This window comes from Podarcis gaigeae (genome assembly GCF_964106915.1).
Source record: "Podarcis gaigeae genome assembly, chromosome: 12".
NCBI classification, from domain to species: Eukaryota; Metazoa; Chordata; class Lepidosauria; order Squamata; family Lacertidae; genus Podarcis; species Podarcis gaigeae.
The window spans coordinates 27,176,982-27,193,733 of record NC_139688.1 but is presented as its reverse complement, the minus strand read 5'-3'; the positions used below and the strand labels follow the sequence as shown (position 1 = coordinate 27,193,733).

General features: G+C 40.9%; 1 long non-coding RNA gene across 8 annotated transcripts in view; it reads left to right on the top strand.

Annotated features, from left to right (window-relative positions):
- Positions 1–16,752, top strand: part of LOC310828089 — a 249,367-nt gene that overhangs the window by 28,614 nt on the left and 204,001 nt on the right. For all 8 annotated transcript variants that reach the window (XR_014556633.1, XR_014556634.1, XR_014556635.1 and 5 more), the window contains exons 3-4: positions 6,595–6,825; positions 14,265–14,347. This is a non-coding gene — a long non-coding RNA (uncharacterized lncRNA). The remainder of the gene's footprint in view (positions 1–6,594; positions 6,826–14,264; positions 14,348–16,752) is intronic.

Genomic DNA, 16,752 nt, shown 5'->3' with positions numbered 1-16,752 from the left:
CAAATATTTATATTTTGCACTTTTTATAAACCTTTGTGGCCATTCTGCGGAATGATAGAGTTCTGCAAGAGCAACGCACTTTAAACATTACTAAGGAAGGAAGGAATTTCTTTTTATTAAAAAGACAAAATCTCATTGATGATTAATATTCAGGAAAAGAAGTGTTCTCTGCAGAAAACATAATTCTGCATGTTCAATTTACTATAGCAGTAAACTGAAGATTGGGAAATTGGTTGAAACTAATCAGAATTACAATCAAAATTACTGAGACACAGGGTATTTTAAATAACTGAACATTATTTGCTCTGCAATGATATTTGGCTGTTAATATTTGACTGCATTTAGTAGTTTTTATATTTAGTATTTCATAATATTTGACACCAGACATTCAGATGAATTTAACATCTGAGGGCCTGCTTTGGACCAAGGTTTGAATATAAATTTAAACAAGCAAGCAAATATATAGGAGGCTGCCAAGGTAAAGACCTAGAATGTTACCTTTAAAACATGACACCCCAGAAACATTAGAAAAACAAAAAGATTTAAAGGGTTTTTGTGAATTTCAATATGAGAAAAGAAATGGAAAGCAGACTCTTTATGAGTTGAAATGCCTCCTATTGCAACATGACTTCTGACTATAAGAGGGAACATTTCATTTCACTTTTAATTTGTATACTGCCTTTCTCTATTACTATGCACAAGGCAGTTTACAAGCTGAAGATACAACAAAGTATGCAACAAAGCTCAAACACACCTTACAACAATCTGATCCAATACAAAAAAGTCACAATAAAAACATAACTTTAAAAGAAACAACGTATATCAAATAAAGTAATATTCAGTAATCCATTAGAATACAATAGAACACAATAAAATTAAATCTCAAAATAAGAGTAAATAATAATTAAACAGAATCTCACTCTTAACAATTACAATAAATAATTACTATACTGTAATAAATTTAAATAACAGCAAGTCACAATGCATAAAATACCACAACACATACAAAACCATGTAAAAGGATCAAACTGAAAAACAAAGACACACAATCATAATTAAAAATTAATAAAACCCTGAACTCCTTTTTTCCCTTTCCAACTGCTCCTGCTGTTCTTAAAGTCAAGGCTTGGGAGAGACTGCAGGATAGGTTAAGACAACAGAACAGAGGAGGCACTTGCATCTGTACTGATTATAACAGTGGGTAATTGCTATTAAATGTTCATAAAATTAATAAATACGAATAGCTAACTATGCATACATTTGGGGGGGGGAGAGAAGGAAGGACCTTTAAAGTAAATAATGAAATAGGTACTCAACTTAAGGAAATACATGGGAAGGTGCCTTTGAATACGTCTCCTGAACCTTAAAAGCTCGTACACATTCTGATGTCAGGGACTGGGCAGATAAAGAGGAATGGTGGAGGTCACTCTTCCCCAGGAGCCTTCCAGATAGTATTGATCTAGCGGAGGGGTTTGGCACAGGTCACACCCCAGAAGAAGAAGAGGGAAGAAGTTGGGAAATAATGGAAGATGAGGAGCAGGAACCAGGTAGCATTGAACAGACAGAGCCTGAGCAGAGGCTGACTGACACACTGTCGCTGGAGAGTTCCCCAGAAACCGTTCCCTTGTTGTGAATAGCAGAGAAGAGGGCTCAAAGGTTGGTGGCACTTGGTAGCCACTGTCAGAGGGAGGAGGACTGTGATGAATAGGGAAGTACAGAGAAGGGGAGGTGGAGCTTCACTCGAGGCAACGTCGGAAAATGAACAGTGTGGATGGAATTTTGTCCTGGAAATTCTAATCATAAAAAGGAACTGAAAAGCTCGCTTTTCCCTGTCTCTCTGCTTTACTGGGCAGGCAGCCAGTAGCCACCAACAGCACCCTGACATCCTGATTGTTATGTGGTAACTTTAGGATTAGAATATGGGTTCAGTTTGCTAATCCTTCTGCCTTCTACTCTGTGTAGAGCAGGCACCCCCAAACTCGGGCCTCCAGATGTTTTGGGACTACAACTCCTATCATCCCAAGCTAACAGGACCAGTGGTCAGAGATGAAGGGAAGTGTAGACCCAAAACATCTGGGGGGCCAAGTTTGGGGATGCCTGGAGGGAAGACTGGGTGTTTTGTCCTCCCTTTGCAAAGCGCTGACTGTTGCTTATAATTGCTAATTTAGATGTCTGCTTCTGTGTGACAAAGGGAAGACAACCCACACAGGTGAAGGCAACACTCCTTCAGACTCAGGCTTAGCATATATCAGGCATCCCCAAACTTGGCCCTCCAGATGTTTTGGCACTACAACTCCCATCATCCCTAGCTACAGGACCAGTGTTCAGGGATGATGGGAATTGTAGTCCCAAAACATCTGGAGGCCCAAGTTTGGTGGTGCCTGGCATATATCAAGAAGAAATCCTTGAAATATTTTCTAATTGTACCTTATTTTATTTTCTGCGGCATAAGTCAACATTTTTGTCTTAAATATGTGCCACGTCAGCAATCCATTTACCTGCCAACTTTGCCATCTCTTTCTTATCTTTTATTTTGCTTGCTTGCTTGATATTATTGGCAAGTCGTTCCAGCATAGTACCAATTCCTTCAAAGATATTTGAAACAAACAAAAAGATGTCTAATGTATTCTGTGTGAAATTTAGATAGCCAGAAGGATCAAAGCTCCAACAAAAACAAAAAGGAAGGAAGGAAAGCTGGCAAAAATTATGAGTTTCCCCAACTATATTTTTTGGCTCAGCGGGATTAGAAGGAATTCTTTGTTGGTGAACCTTTGTATGCTGTAACTGAGTTATTTTCATATGCAGGCCATGCTCAAAGGGAACATTCACATGATGAAAAGAAGTGCATGGTCACAGTACACGAGCTGGTCTGGACCAATATGTATTCCCTGAGCACATGGCAATCATGGCAACTGGGTGATGAATGCAGGATGGGAAATTCCTTTGTATAGCTGCCAAGCTTCTAAACATGGCCTTTACTTCACCTCACCAAGTCAAGAGATAGGGCATAGCTCAGTGGCAGAGTACATGCTTTGTATGCAGAAAAGCTCTAAATTCAGTCCCTGACATTTCCACTTAAAACAGCCCGATAGTAGCTGATGGAAGAAACCTCTGTCTGTGGCTCTGGAGATTTTCTGCTATTAAACAAAAGGGGCCAATAGTTCAGATATGCCTAAATGGCTGTTTACCCAGTATGGGGTGAATGGCTGTTGCGGGCCCTCACAGCAGGAGCCCATGGGAGCCACGCTGAGTCTATGTGGCCAGCAGTTGGGACTCCCCACGACAGCTGCTTTAATCCATGGGCTTTCCCACCACCAAACTATTTGTATATTGGGCCAATTCAGCCATAGTGGGTGGGCGGGGCCGCGGAGGGGAGCAGATCAGGTTTCACTCTGGTTCTCCCCACCCCCAGTACATAAAAGTCAGATGCGTCTGACCCCAGGGACTGCATTCGGCCAAATAACATCCCTCCCTTCCCACCCCATTTGAGTTTTGTATGCTAACCTTTTCTTCTTTCCTAGGTCTTTGTGTTGTCAGCTTTGCTGTGGTTCTATAATGGTTGCTGTATTCAGAGTTGGGAAGGAACTTGCCTGAAAATAGATTGGCCTCATTTGCAGGTTTTGCCTTCCCCTATAGCAATAGTCACAACTTTGATGGATGAGGCTTTGGGTAGAAACACCCCACCTCTGAATAGTGTAATATCAGGGCACCCTGCTAGAGGGGTCTAGATGGAAATCTCTGTCTAGAAGCCAAGGTGTATGGCAGATGGGCCATACAGCTTTCTTCAGCTGGTTGGGAGGATGACCCATTAATACTATGCTTGATCCTGTCATGCATCATCGCTCCACCAGGGGGCTGAAAGAGATATACTGTAGACCCAATGCCTGATCCAAAGCTAACCTGGAATCAATAAGGTTGTGGCCAATTTAATCCCTCAGGCAGGAGATATAGAAGTATAATCAGCCGTACCAACAGGCTAAAAAATAGCTTCTATCCATGGGCTGTTAGGCTGTTGAACGAAAAATAACATAGTGAAATTGACTTGCAAGGTGGTATGTTGTTCGATAACAGAATGAGTGTTTGAGCGGGGGGTGGGGAGGCTCGTTTAATTTAATTGTACACAGGTTGTACAATGACAATACAGTAAAGGTGTTATTATTATTGTGCAGTTTGTTCAACTTTGCAGGTTAGGCTTTGCTCCTGAGGGAAGGGTCATTGCGAGTGAGTCCACAATGTGATTCCCCCTCACACCCTTTCCTTTTCTGGGTTCTGCATCTGACCTGGTTCTTTGCTTCCCACATTCATCCTTGCACTGCTTCCTTCCATTTTTAACAACCGCTCTTGACACTTCTAAGCTGCAGTACCGAAAATATCTGGCCCAGGGTTTCAGTGGTGGTGGTGTGTTCAGGAGCTGTAGCAGCAAAGATCAGAGCCTGAAAGGTGCTTGCTCAGCATCTCCTACAGCAGAGATGTGGCCCTCCAGATGTTAATTGATTCCATCTCCCAAAAAACCCCAGCCAGCATACCTGCTAGTCATGAAAGATGAAAGTTCTAGTCCCACATCTGCATGGCCACAGGATCCTCATCCTTGACTTATAGGATTAGCATTCAAAGTACATATTCCCTGCTTCCACATATTCTGCCAGCTAGCTAAGTGATTGTTGAGTTTTAAAGGAATGCATAGAGCACAGAAATAGTTTACATTAGCTCTGTGTTTAGTTTCTCGGGAGCTGATTTTGGCCATGTGTACACAGGCAGGTATTTTGTCTAACTGCATTAAAGCTTCATTGCAAAAACTAAACTAAACTCATTAAGCCTGAAACTCATATTCAGGAATTACGACTATCCCCCACTTTTTTTTTAATTAGCAGTAGAATTGTTCTAAATTCCATCAAACCTGTATTTTACCCTCCCCCTTCAAGTATTGCCAAGCTGTTGAACAAGCACAATCTCACTCTTATCTTCCAGGAACTCAGTCTGCTTCAAAAAGCGAGCAGCTAAGCTGAGTGATTTACTTCATCTTGTTCATTAAAATTCTAATAATAATTAAGCCACAGATGTTAACTTTTCAATGACTGCATTACCGATGGTGAAGGAGGTTCGCTGTACATACTGGGGCTGCTATAACATTGTATTTTGCGGTCAATCCTTGTGCATGTGTTTACCAAGGGTTTAACAAAGGTTTTGAATCTCTGATGCTGATATTTTTTAAAAAAATAAAATTATCATTATGAGGAACTGATAGTGTTCCTAAAGCTTTGGAAAGCTTAACTTGATTACACAGTACATGCACACAGAGATTGTTCAGGATGGCTGTTTGCGGATTTTCTTAAGTTAAGTTTAAACTAGGCAGAATACAATGTCCATAGAGCAAATACTTACGCAGTGCTTAAAATAATGAGTTAGCAGCACTTACAAACAGAAAACAGTCTCAGAGCTGGTATCTGCATCAATTCTTCGGTGATCAGCCTTCTTTATGGTCCAACTCTCACTTCCATACATTACTACTGGGAAAACCATAGCTTTAACTATATGGATTTTTGTCGGCAAGGTGATGTCTCTGCTTTTTAAGATGACATTTGAGATAGATAGATGATGATGATAGATAGATATATTATAGATATAGATATAGATATAGATACACCATTGTAACTTAGTATTGTCTACACTGATTGGTAGACACAGGACATTCCCAGTCCTACCTGGAGATACCAGGGATTGAACCTGGGACCTTCTGAATATAGTGAAGATGCTCTGCCACTGAGCTGTGGACCTTCCCTATTGAGGCAGAGGGTGTTACATGAATCTTGCCCAAAGAAGTCTCTCTCCAAACCTGGAGGCTCCACTGATGATCAGAGCCCACGTCCCAAGTCATTCCTGAACAATCTATCCTGTTATTTCCATGGACAACTCTTACAGACTAGTTGCATGAATCATTGGGAGCAAGGACATTTATTATGAAAAGGTCATTTGGACAAAAGAGCTTGGGAGGCTTGGCAGTGTTAATTGCTCTCCTCTTTGATCAGAAATACTAGCAAGGACTGTGGAAGGCAATAGCATACATCTGGCTCCATCTATTTAACAGCTGAAGAGACCTATTCTCGGAATATGATATAATCCTCATTAAAATGTACCAGAGTTTCACACAGAGAATCTGTTGGCAATGAGATGGGGAAATTCATATTGCTGCTTTTATATCCTTAATAAACAAATAGCTGTCTACCAGTCCTTTATATTAAATGATTGGAAAGGGTTAAATGAGAATGATTGCCATGGAAATTTCTTCAGCCTTAATGTTTTCTACTTATGTTCCTTTGCTGTATTGAATGCCCTTGTGATAGAAAAGAAAGAACAAACATCAAAAGTACCTTTTAACTCCACAATTCTTTCTAAATGTCTTTAAACTTATAGGCTATACCACTGGCTTTCTATCTTCAAAGCATGCAGGAGGACGAGGGTCAGATACATATAAAAAAATTGTGTGCAATTTAATAAAATATGCATGTGAATTGTATGACCTGCAGAGGAATTATTGTGTGTTAATGAAACATTGTAATGTTAATTACATACTTTTGATTTCTCTTCCCTCCATAGGCTTTATGCTGGTAATTACTGTACAAATGCTAAACTTTTATTGGAACCTAGACTGTGTCACCAAATATGGCTTCATGACTCAATTGTCTCCCTAAAGAAAGAGAGGGAGAGTAAAATATCCCAAGAACAATGCAATAAAACTACTAGACAACTGCAGCAACACTAAACACAACTGCAACAACATTGAAACCTTAGATCTCTGCTGATCTTCTCAACTGCCTAGCAGAACAGGTGAGTTTTAATTAAACTTCAAAAGGTCAACAAAGACAACACATGGTGGGCCTCACTAGGGAAGGTATCCCATAATCTTTGTGCCCTTTAAACTCAGTCTTCTTCCCAGCGCCTCCACACAGCCTGTTCACAGGGTTCATTTGACTTGGGTCTGTTCCTGGATCAAACAATTTCCAACTGATCAATGGCCGCACCTCCACTGAGATCACTAGAAGTTATATGAAGTGATGGGATTAAGAACCTGTCATGTCAACCTTCCAGTATTTCTAGCACAGTCTTTCTGAATCATTGACATTTGCCCTGAAGAAGCTCCTGTCTTGAAAGGGAATTTGATAACCATTTATGGTGGCAAAAGAGGGTTATGCAAGGGAATGAGTCTTGAAGCATCATATGTTCTATTTTGTGATACAAATTTCATTTTATATAGGAGACAAAGCCATTAGACATTTGCAATAGGTTTTGAGCTATTGGATTTTTGAAAAATGGAACAAGATGTCTCCGCATGGGTTGGTATGCCTAGTATATGACAAGTTCATTGTAATTTTAAAATGTGACAGAACTAAGTGAATGTTTTTTATAAAAAAAACCTTTTCAAAATGTATGTTTCATTCTCCATTAAATATAGAAGTCTGGATAATTTGCTCAGTTTCATAGCTGGTGTGTGGTTCCCCTTCTTCTTCTGTGATGTCCAACAACAAAGGGTTGGAAAAACCTTGCTTGGGTTTTCCTCACCTCTGACCTATGAATCCCTTTCCTTCTGTGACAGATCTTGCTATAGGTCCTGGATGGATCCACAGGAGCCATGACATTGCTTCTGAAACCAGTTGCTGGGATTCACAAGTGGGGAGGGAGCTGTTACATTCAGGTCCTGCTTGTGGGCTTTCTGGAGGCATCTGGTGGTCACTGTGAGAAGAGAATGATGCACTTTGGCATGATTAAGTAGGGTTCTCCTTATGTTCCTGTTCCATGGAACCAAAGAACAACTTCACAGGCAATTCTCATTGGGACTGTGAGATTGGGGGTATGTGCTAAACCCTGTTTCCCATGTGCCCCTATCTACTTGGGGTGGATATCTAAGTTATGAGACAGGGCACCTTCAATTTATTTCACAGAAATCACATTAACATAATGTGTGGTTTGATCCTGAATGCAGACTTCTGGAATATCTGGCAATAGCATCATTGCGAATGCTTGACTGAAATTAGTAGTAGATAATTATTGTTAAAGGGGGTAATAGTATTTTGTTATCAGGCTGGCGCTTTGCGGATGGACAGGTTACAACTAACAAGTTTGTCTTGATACAAGATGATGAAATGATGTATGGGGAGGGGGACATTTTTCTTATTTTTATGTTTCCAGATACCCATTAATCATAAATCTTGGGCTGATAGTGCCAGGACAAAGTCAGAAGGTAACTGGAAGAGTCAGCTACACGAGCTGCCTCAGGCAAGACTTGCTGTGAAACTGAAGGAAGGAAGGGAGTAAATTCCAACAGTTGATAAAAACAAGTATTTCAGCCTTGAGAAATACATGTTCCAAAAATGAACCGTGGAACAAGGATTTCCTAGATAGAAATAAGCAGCTAAGTTTCAGGTAATGCCAGCTTATCCTGTGCCAGTACAGTGTAGTGGCTGCTCTGCAGTGTAGCATAGCCATGAGTGTTGGATGATAACTAGGAAAATTCTAGGATGGAAAGATTCTAACTTGGAAACCCAGTACTGTGAGTTAAGTACATGGAAGCTTTCTGCAAAAAAGTCTCCTGTTTACCAATTTTCTGAGACTGATCTTACAGTCTGACTTTTGTTTCAGCTGCCATCTTGCTTCCAACATGTGATGAATGTTTTCGAAGCATGAAATTGTCTAAACTAAATCTCTGGGGTAAAGGCCACATCTTTAGAAGTCTTCTGCTGTTCAGGAACCACTTCATCCTCTTTCCTCCCTCAGTTAGTAACATGGGATAGCTGGACCTGTCATGGGGAGGGGCCAAAAACCAGCAGCAAAGAACATGATATGCATGCAGAAGGTCCTAAGTTCAACCACTAGCTTTTCCAGTTAAAATAGCATGTAATGGGGACATATTTTTTGATAATACCAATTTATCTAGCTCAGTAGTGTTTATACCAGAAATGGGGAGCCTTTGGACTACAACTGTGAGCTTCCCTGACCAAGATGGCTGGGACTGATGGGAGCCGAGGTCCACCAACATCTGGAGGGCTACAGTTTTCTCATTCCTGGTCTACACTGACTGATAGTGACCCCCCATTTCAAAAAGATGTCTTTTCCCACTGTCTGGAAGTGCCCAGGATTGTTCCTGTGGCCTTCTGCATGTAAAGCAGGTGCTTCATATGGAAGAGTATTACTGGACAGGTGAGCAATCAATATTAGGCTAAATGCATGGTAATCTGACCTCGTATAAGGCAGTCCCCTATGCTATACGACTCCTTTGACCTGTATATTTCAAGGTAGCAGCACCAGCAACTCAACTGGTGGCCTCTTGTCTAACTCTGAATAGTCAGGCCTTTACTTTTGCATGAGGTCACATCTGTATGTAGTTTCTGAGTATCAGCTTTATATTAAAAGGGGAAAGGGGGTTTGGCTAATTGCTAGATGTTAGACCACCTGGAAAGAGTGGCATCTGCTAGCTGTTTACTTTGCTGAGTAAGAGGCTGAGCACTTAAAATGCATTTCCTATCAAGTTCTGAAAATTCAACACCTCCGTTTTGCCCTTCAAGCCCAGATATTTATGTTTCCCATTTTTGAAAGAGACTGCTCAGGGCACCACTATGATTGACAATCCTCATCTGTGAGCTAGCAAACTTGTGCAACTGAACCTCAGTTTAGCCTCTTCACTGCACCAACATTATAGTTCAGCTTTCCAAAAGTCTCATCATAACCTGCTGTAGGATTTGATACTGTGAGATACTGGACTTTTTGGACAGATGCAACCAATGCTTGAAAGTTTTGTTTAATTGAATGAATTAGATGGTGAAGTTACAATGCTTTCTAGTTAAATTGCTATTGGATGGTATGTGTTTGTGACTTGACTAATCACCGACTGAAACTTTGGGAAGATGGATAATGTTTAAAATGGAACAACAATTTCAACAGAATTATTTTTAAATGCATGGACTCCACACAACAAACCTCTTAAAGGTAAAGGTAAAGGTAAAGGGACCCCTGACCATTAGGTCCAGTCGTGGCCGACTCTGGGGTTGCAGCGCTGATCTCGCTTTATTGGCCGAGGGAGCTGGCGTACAGCTTCTGGGTCACGTGGCCAGCATGACTAAGCCGCTTCTGGCGAACCAGAGCAGCGCATGGAAACGCCGTTTACCTTCCCACCGGAGCGGGACCTCTTAACCATAGGCAAAAGCACTCTTCAGACAACCAGTAAGTGGATAGGAAGGGGGTCAGAAGTGAACCTGCTGTCATTACTCACAACCTTCTCATGTTCATCTGTACTGACCCATCACTTATAAAAATTGCACATGTGTGGGTGCATTTCACACAATCTGTATCTTGGAACATGTACGTGTATATGTTGTGTACAGAAGATGAATGTGCATTGGGTAGGATCAGGGACAGTGGGAGTTTGCATTTTGAACAAATTGTTAGCTAGCTACTGCACATATTGGCCATGTTTGGGCAAATTACTATAGTTTAGTATGACATCTGAAAGAGGCCACTGAGTTTACATCACCATAACACACAACCAGGATTCTTCCTGCTTACAAATACAGCAAAGATCCCAATTATAGTAAACGGTTCCATATACCACATTTTTCCCACCACAAGGTAATAACATTTTGGAACTTCTTGTAGCTCCTGGTCTTGTAAATGATTGAACATATGATCTATGGGCTAATATAAGTTAAAGCTACTGTTGTAGGTGCTGCACATGGAGTTAGTTATTTTTTCAGCCTAGATTGTATTCTGCACATCAGTGGTTCATCTGACCTGTCTGTCATCATGAGTGCAAAACGTGATTTTGCACACTGTTGCTCCATGTTGCATAAAAAAATATTGTTTATGCCATGCTGCATTCTCCCTTGTCTTATACATGAGCAAAGAAAAAAAAAGCAGTTGGCCACATGTACAGTTGACAAGTGAACTACTCATAAGAGCATAAGAACTTGTGGGATCATGCCAATGGATCATGTAGTCCAGCATCTGTAGGAAGTCCATAAGCAGGACTTGAGCACAACAGCATTCTCTCTGCTTGTGATTTCCAGCAACTGGCATTCAGAGCGGGCAGCACTGTGGTCTAAACCACTGAGCCTCTTGGACTTGCCGGTCGCAAGGTCTGCAGTTCAAGTTCAGCGTGATGGGGTGAGCTCCCATTGCTCTGTCCCAGCTTCTGCCAACTTAGCAATTCAAAAGTATACCAGCGCAAGTAGATAAATAGGTACTGCTGCAGCGGAAAGGTAAACGGCATTTCCGTGCACCCTGGCACTTACCACGGTGTTCTGTTGTGCCAGTAGCGATTTCGTCATGCTGGCCACATGACCTGGAAAGCTGAGGACAAACGCCAGCTCCCTTGGCCTGAAGCGAGATGAGCACCGTACCCCATAGTCAAGTTTGACTGGACTTAACCATCCAATGGTCCTTTACCTTTTCCTTTTCCTTTTCCCTGTTCAGAGACATACTGCCTCCGACAGTGGAGGTAGAACATCTTTATGTATCTGGCTAGTCCTTGCGTTACACTCATCAATGGTAAGTCTGCAGTTGGGATTCAAGTCCCATAAAACTGACTACAACAAACATTTACCTCATCTGCACTAGACATATAAATATATTCCATTATAATATTCAAACATTCTGTAGTGACTCAAACCTTTATTCAGTGCAATCCCCTGCAAACTGCCAATAGGATATTCAAATTACACTGGGGATAGCCTCGGAATATTACCACACGAGACAGCATAATTGTTTCCAAATGTACAGACAATTGAAGTCTTGTAGGAATAATAATAAAAAGCTATGTCTCAGACCTACATGTGCAGCTTTAAAACAGAAAGGGAAATTATGGTGTGTGTGTTTTAAATACATCTAAATAAATACTCATTATGGATACTTTTCAAGTGTATTCCTTCTGGATACATTAGGGTAGTTCAGGGGGGGAAAGGGGGGGACACCTGGCTGTCTCACAGCTCCTAAATCCTTTTCTAAAAATCAGTGTCACACACACACTGCTGCAAAACAGTAATTAACTGCTCTGCATGTTGCCACAAGTAAGTATGCCATGAATCATACAAGGCACTAGAATATAGTCCTGTATGAATCATACGTATGCTGTGACACTAATAGGTTTTAATCCAAGGTATGTTCGGAAACCTATGCTGTTACCTTTTATGCCTTTCAAGTACAAATGTCATGAAATTTTCAACAGCTCCTCAAGTCCTGCATAATAATTTCCGAGGCAGAAACAGGCAGAAACAGTGAAGCCTAAATCAAGAAAGGAAAGGTTTTTTTGTGTGTGTTTGTTTTTAAACAAGGAAAACCCAAACCATGACTGCCCTTGAGGACACTTGATAATTGCTTGCATTCACTATCAACCCTATGCGTGCTGGTTTGAATATGAAATACTTACAGTGCCTTGCATGAAATGGTGGGCATTTATGCAAATTAGTATCTTGTTTCTATGTATTTGCTATATCTTACCACATCTATGTATTTGCTATATACCACATCTATGTATATCTTACCACATCTATGTATTTGCTATATCTTACCACATGCATCTGAAGAAGTGTGCATGCACACGAAAGCTGATACCAAGAACTGACTTAGTTGGTCTTTAAGGTGCTACTGGAAGGAATTTTTTTTGTTTTACCACATCTTGGGCTGGGAAGATATGCTATCAGGCAATTTTTCATGAGATCTTTTAGATAACAATTTGAGAGGAAGGGCTGATTCAACTTTAAATTTAGGCAGGTGTAAATCAGCAGAAAATCTATTATAGCCAGAGGCTTCTTGCTACTTGGCAGGATGTTTTAAGGGAATCTGATCTATATTTAAGCTGATTCATACAGAACTATGTCTAGGTGACGTGTTTCAACCCTTCCTGCTACAGCAATGTGAATCTGAGTAGCTCACAACCAGGACCAGATTTAGATGCAGAGAGGTCCTAGGCTACTCCACTTGTGAGGCCCCTCCCCACCCCCCACCCTCACAACTAGAAGAAAATGGAAGAGTGTTATAAACAAAATTGAGTGAAGCCAAGGATGATGATGGGCATTTAAAATCCTACAATTCACGATTTCTCCTCTAAAGGATATAAGATATTATTGTTAAAGACCATGGTGATTTTTAAAAATGCATAAAATCAACACTGAAAAACTTTTGCAATAACTGAACTTTGTAAACCGTTTGTGGCCTGGGCAGGCCTGGAACTAGTTCCCAAGTCTTGTTCCTCTCTTAGGAATCAAGTTGAGCCTTCATGGCATTTAACCATGGCTCAGCATCCTCTGAGGTTAAACTTTGGACCTCTTGGAAGCTTGAAGGTTCCCAGACCTTCTCTGAGTTACTAACAACAGCTGTATCTGCTATGAGTGTTTTAGCAAACTCTTCAGCATACCTTTAGGGTGGTATAACCTTTGTGGCGCTTTCAGATCTGTGTACTATACACAAGTCTTCCATGCTGGGCAGGCTGCGCGGGTTGCGATTCGGCACGTCTGTGCATGTGCAAAGCGCGATTTAGTGGGAAGTACCCGTTCCGCTACTTCCGGGTTTCAGCGGTCCACAACCCGAAAAAACGCAACCTGAAGCATCTATAACCTGAGGTATGACTGTAATGTGTGTTAGAAGCATGATATCACTGAGAGTACAAAGTACAGGAAAATTCTAGGGAAGAGCAGATTACTAAGAGTTAGGGTTAGTCCACATGGGCACTTTGACTTTTCTTTTCATTCCTGGGTTCATGGTTGTGTGACATACTGGGGGCAGGCTGGAGGCCTGGGCAGGCCAGGTCGTCCTCTTATATACCTGCTGGGATTGACAAGGCATCTGACCCTCACCTGAATCTCATAGCTCTCCTGTTGCTGCTTCAAATTAATGGCAGCTTCAAATTAAAGATAGCATAATAAGAGCCCTGTTGCTTCAGATCTGAGGCCAATCTAGTCCAGTATCCTATTGTCACAGTGGCCACTGGAAGTAACGTGCAACCATCTTGGCTTGGCTAACCTTTGCTGAACAGGCCTTATTTCTGAATAAATATTATAGAAGGTTCTTTGCCAATAAGTCTCTCATGTTACGGCATAATATACAGCTATATTAAATGCTGGGGCATTTCCATTCTCCTTCCGATTATAGCGAAGCAATGCCTCAGCAGTGGTTAAGGGCTCTAATGTGGAAGCAGCCCTGCCATCCTTCTCAAGAACGAAGAAAGTCCATGTTTTGAACAGCACTGTTTTGAAAAATCACTGTTGTATTTTAATTTCCAGAACTTAGGACTGGGCTGGATGATCCCGAGACTCCCTGAAGGCCTCCTGTTGCAAAGAGACTGAGCAGCAATGGTAACATTTGGGTGAGAGCTAAGCATTTATTTTATAAAAGGTTTAATAAACTACAGTGCAGAGGCTTTATTACCATCAACAAGGTGTGTTAGAGTAACTCCTAATGGTAGGGATTAACCTTGTCATGGTCTGTTGCTTTCATTACTGTGCTAACAACGAAGTCGGCTTATCATGCTGCTCACTGTACAATCTACTTAATGCGGTGAATAGATTATTTGGTCTCAGAGTGGTGAAGTGACATTTCAGGATTTTGACTTTTAGAATATTATACATTTCTCCTGCTTAGCGTGAACCTGAGCCGTCAGATACTGTAGCTAATCAATTCTATTAATTTCATATGAGAGCCTACGTGCAAAACAGTTCAAGCCACACCAGGACCATTTGCTAAATAAACTCAGCAAGCTGCCTTGAGCCAATGGCCCTACATAGGTCCATCAGAATGCAGTCCCCATCTACCGCAGAGTAAGGAAGGTAGGGGCAGAGTCTGCTTTGTGGGTGAGCACCAAATTTGTTTGCTTAAACAAGTTATATACCACTTGAGTACAATCATCCCCAGCTGGTGTACATGAAATAAAACACATAAAAGGTAAACATTGGTTAACATGATAAAATCGAACTTCAGTCTTGCAGGGATAAATCAAAGTCTTCCATGTGTACCACAAGCTCAACAGCCTGTCTGATCTCAACTGGAAGGGAGTGCCACAGAACTGAACCTGCAACACTGAACACACAACTGTATCTGAGCCATGGTGGGGTACTAACAGTGACTCCCCCAAAGACCTCAGTGATCAGGCAGGGATATACAAGATTAGGCAGTCCTTGAAGTATCCTAGACCCAAGTTGTTAAGCACCAGGTTCAATCCCTGGCATCTCCAGCTATGGATCATCCTAATACAATAGATACATAATATAATATATCATATTAAAACTGCAGAAGTCACTGCAATAGGACAGGGACCAAAAGCTCGCTTCACATTTTTAATTCTCTCTCTCTCTCTCTCTCTCTCTCTCTCTCTCTCTCTCTCTCTCCTAAGATAACATTTAGATTTTCTAAAAATACATTTTGTCATAAGCTCTAGTCCTGGAACAACTATGCATGTCAAAAGGTCTTGCTTGTACTCATTCTGAAGTAAATGGCAAATATCTACACCTCTGGAGACTAGGTTAGGAAGCAAAAATCTGTCTGAATATTTAAAGAACAAAACCTTCCATAGGGAGAAAGTTGTGAAAAATCCCATTGTATCTTTCTTTCTTTTTTTATGGAGAAAGCAGGGACTCTTTCATAGTTAGTGGTTCTGACAAAAGACATAGTCTTAAAGGATTCTCAGCAGGTTTATATCAAAGCGGTACAAAATCTACATCTGGGAAGACGTATTGTCATTGTCAAGAGTATTCCTGGAGTGAACGTTTATAAACCCACCATAACAGGCAGGGAAACCACCAAAGAAAGATGCCATGCCTGAAACTAACCTGAACTGATACACTTGAATTTATGCAGTAATAAGCACAATATTCCAAGGAGCCAGTTTAACAAACCAAGTTACAAAAAATGTAAACAAATAAAAATTGCAAAACAAGGCAAGTGTTAACGGTGCTTAGCTGAGGACAATTATTGTTTTAGGAGATGATACTTGTAATACACATCATTTAAACAACTAATATTGACATTTTACAGTAGAGTTCCAGTATGACAGATACTTATGACTAATATAGCACATGTTTTTCAGGGGACTATTATTGTTGTTGAAACCTTTAGCAAAAGTACAGAAACCCACAATTCTTTCAATGCATTGCCCTAGCACAAGCATGGGGAACCTCTGGCCCTCCAGATGTTGCTGAACTACAACTCTCATCATCCCTTGCAATTAGCAATGTTTGCTGGAGCTGATGGTAACTAAGTCATCCACAAATGCTCTTAGTTAATATTTCTGATGCCCTATTTGAACAACAGCGCCATTGCCATTCTAAGAAAACAAGGGAGGTGTTCATGGTGAGTGCTGGCACTGCTTTTTCCAGAAAAAATAGCACTGCTCCCAGCTAAGTAGTGTTAAGATTGCCCCCTAATTCTTTTATACGTCCACTTTAGGTGTACACCTTAAAGATGCAACAAGCCAGCAAAAATTAGTTGTTATGAGAAAACCTACTGTGTTGTGGTTTGCATAAAAAAGAGTAAGTGGTAAAAGGTAATGCGATAGGACTTATTTATGAGTAGACATGGTTGTGGTTGCACTGTAAAACAGGAAACTGGCAAAAATATTATTTGGGTACTTTAAAGGAATGTAGTGTTACAAAGGAGAAAACCAATGGTGAGCATTCTTGCCCTGAGTTTCTTCATGAATAGTTTTCCCCAACAGAAAAAAACTGATCCAGTTTAGTACAGAAAGCTATGAACAGTCTAATTTGCATTGGAATGCTA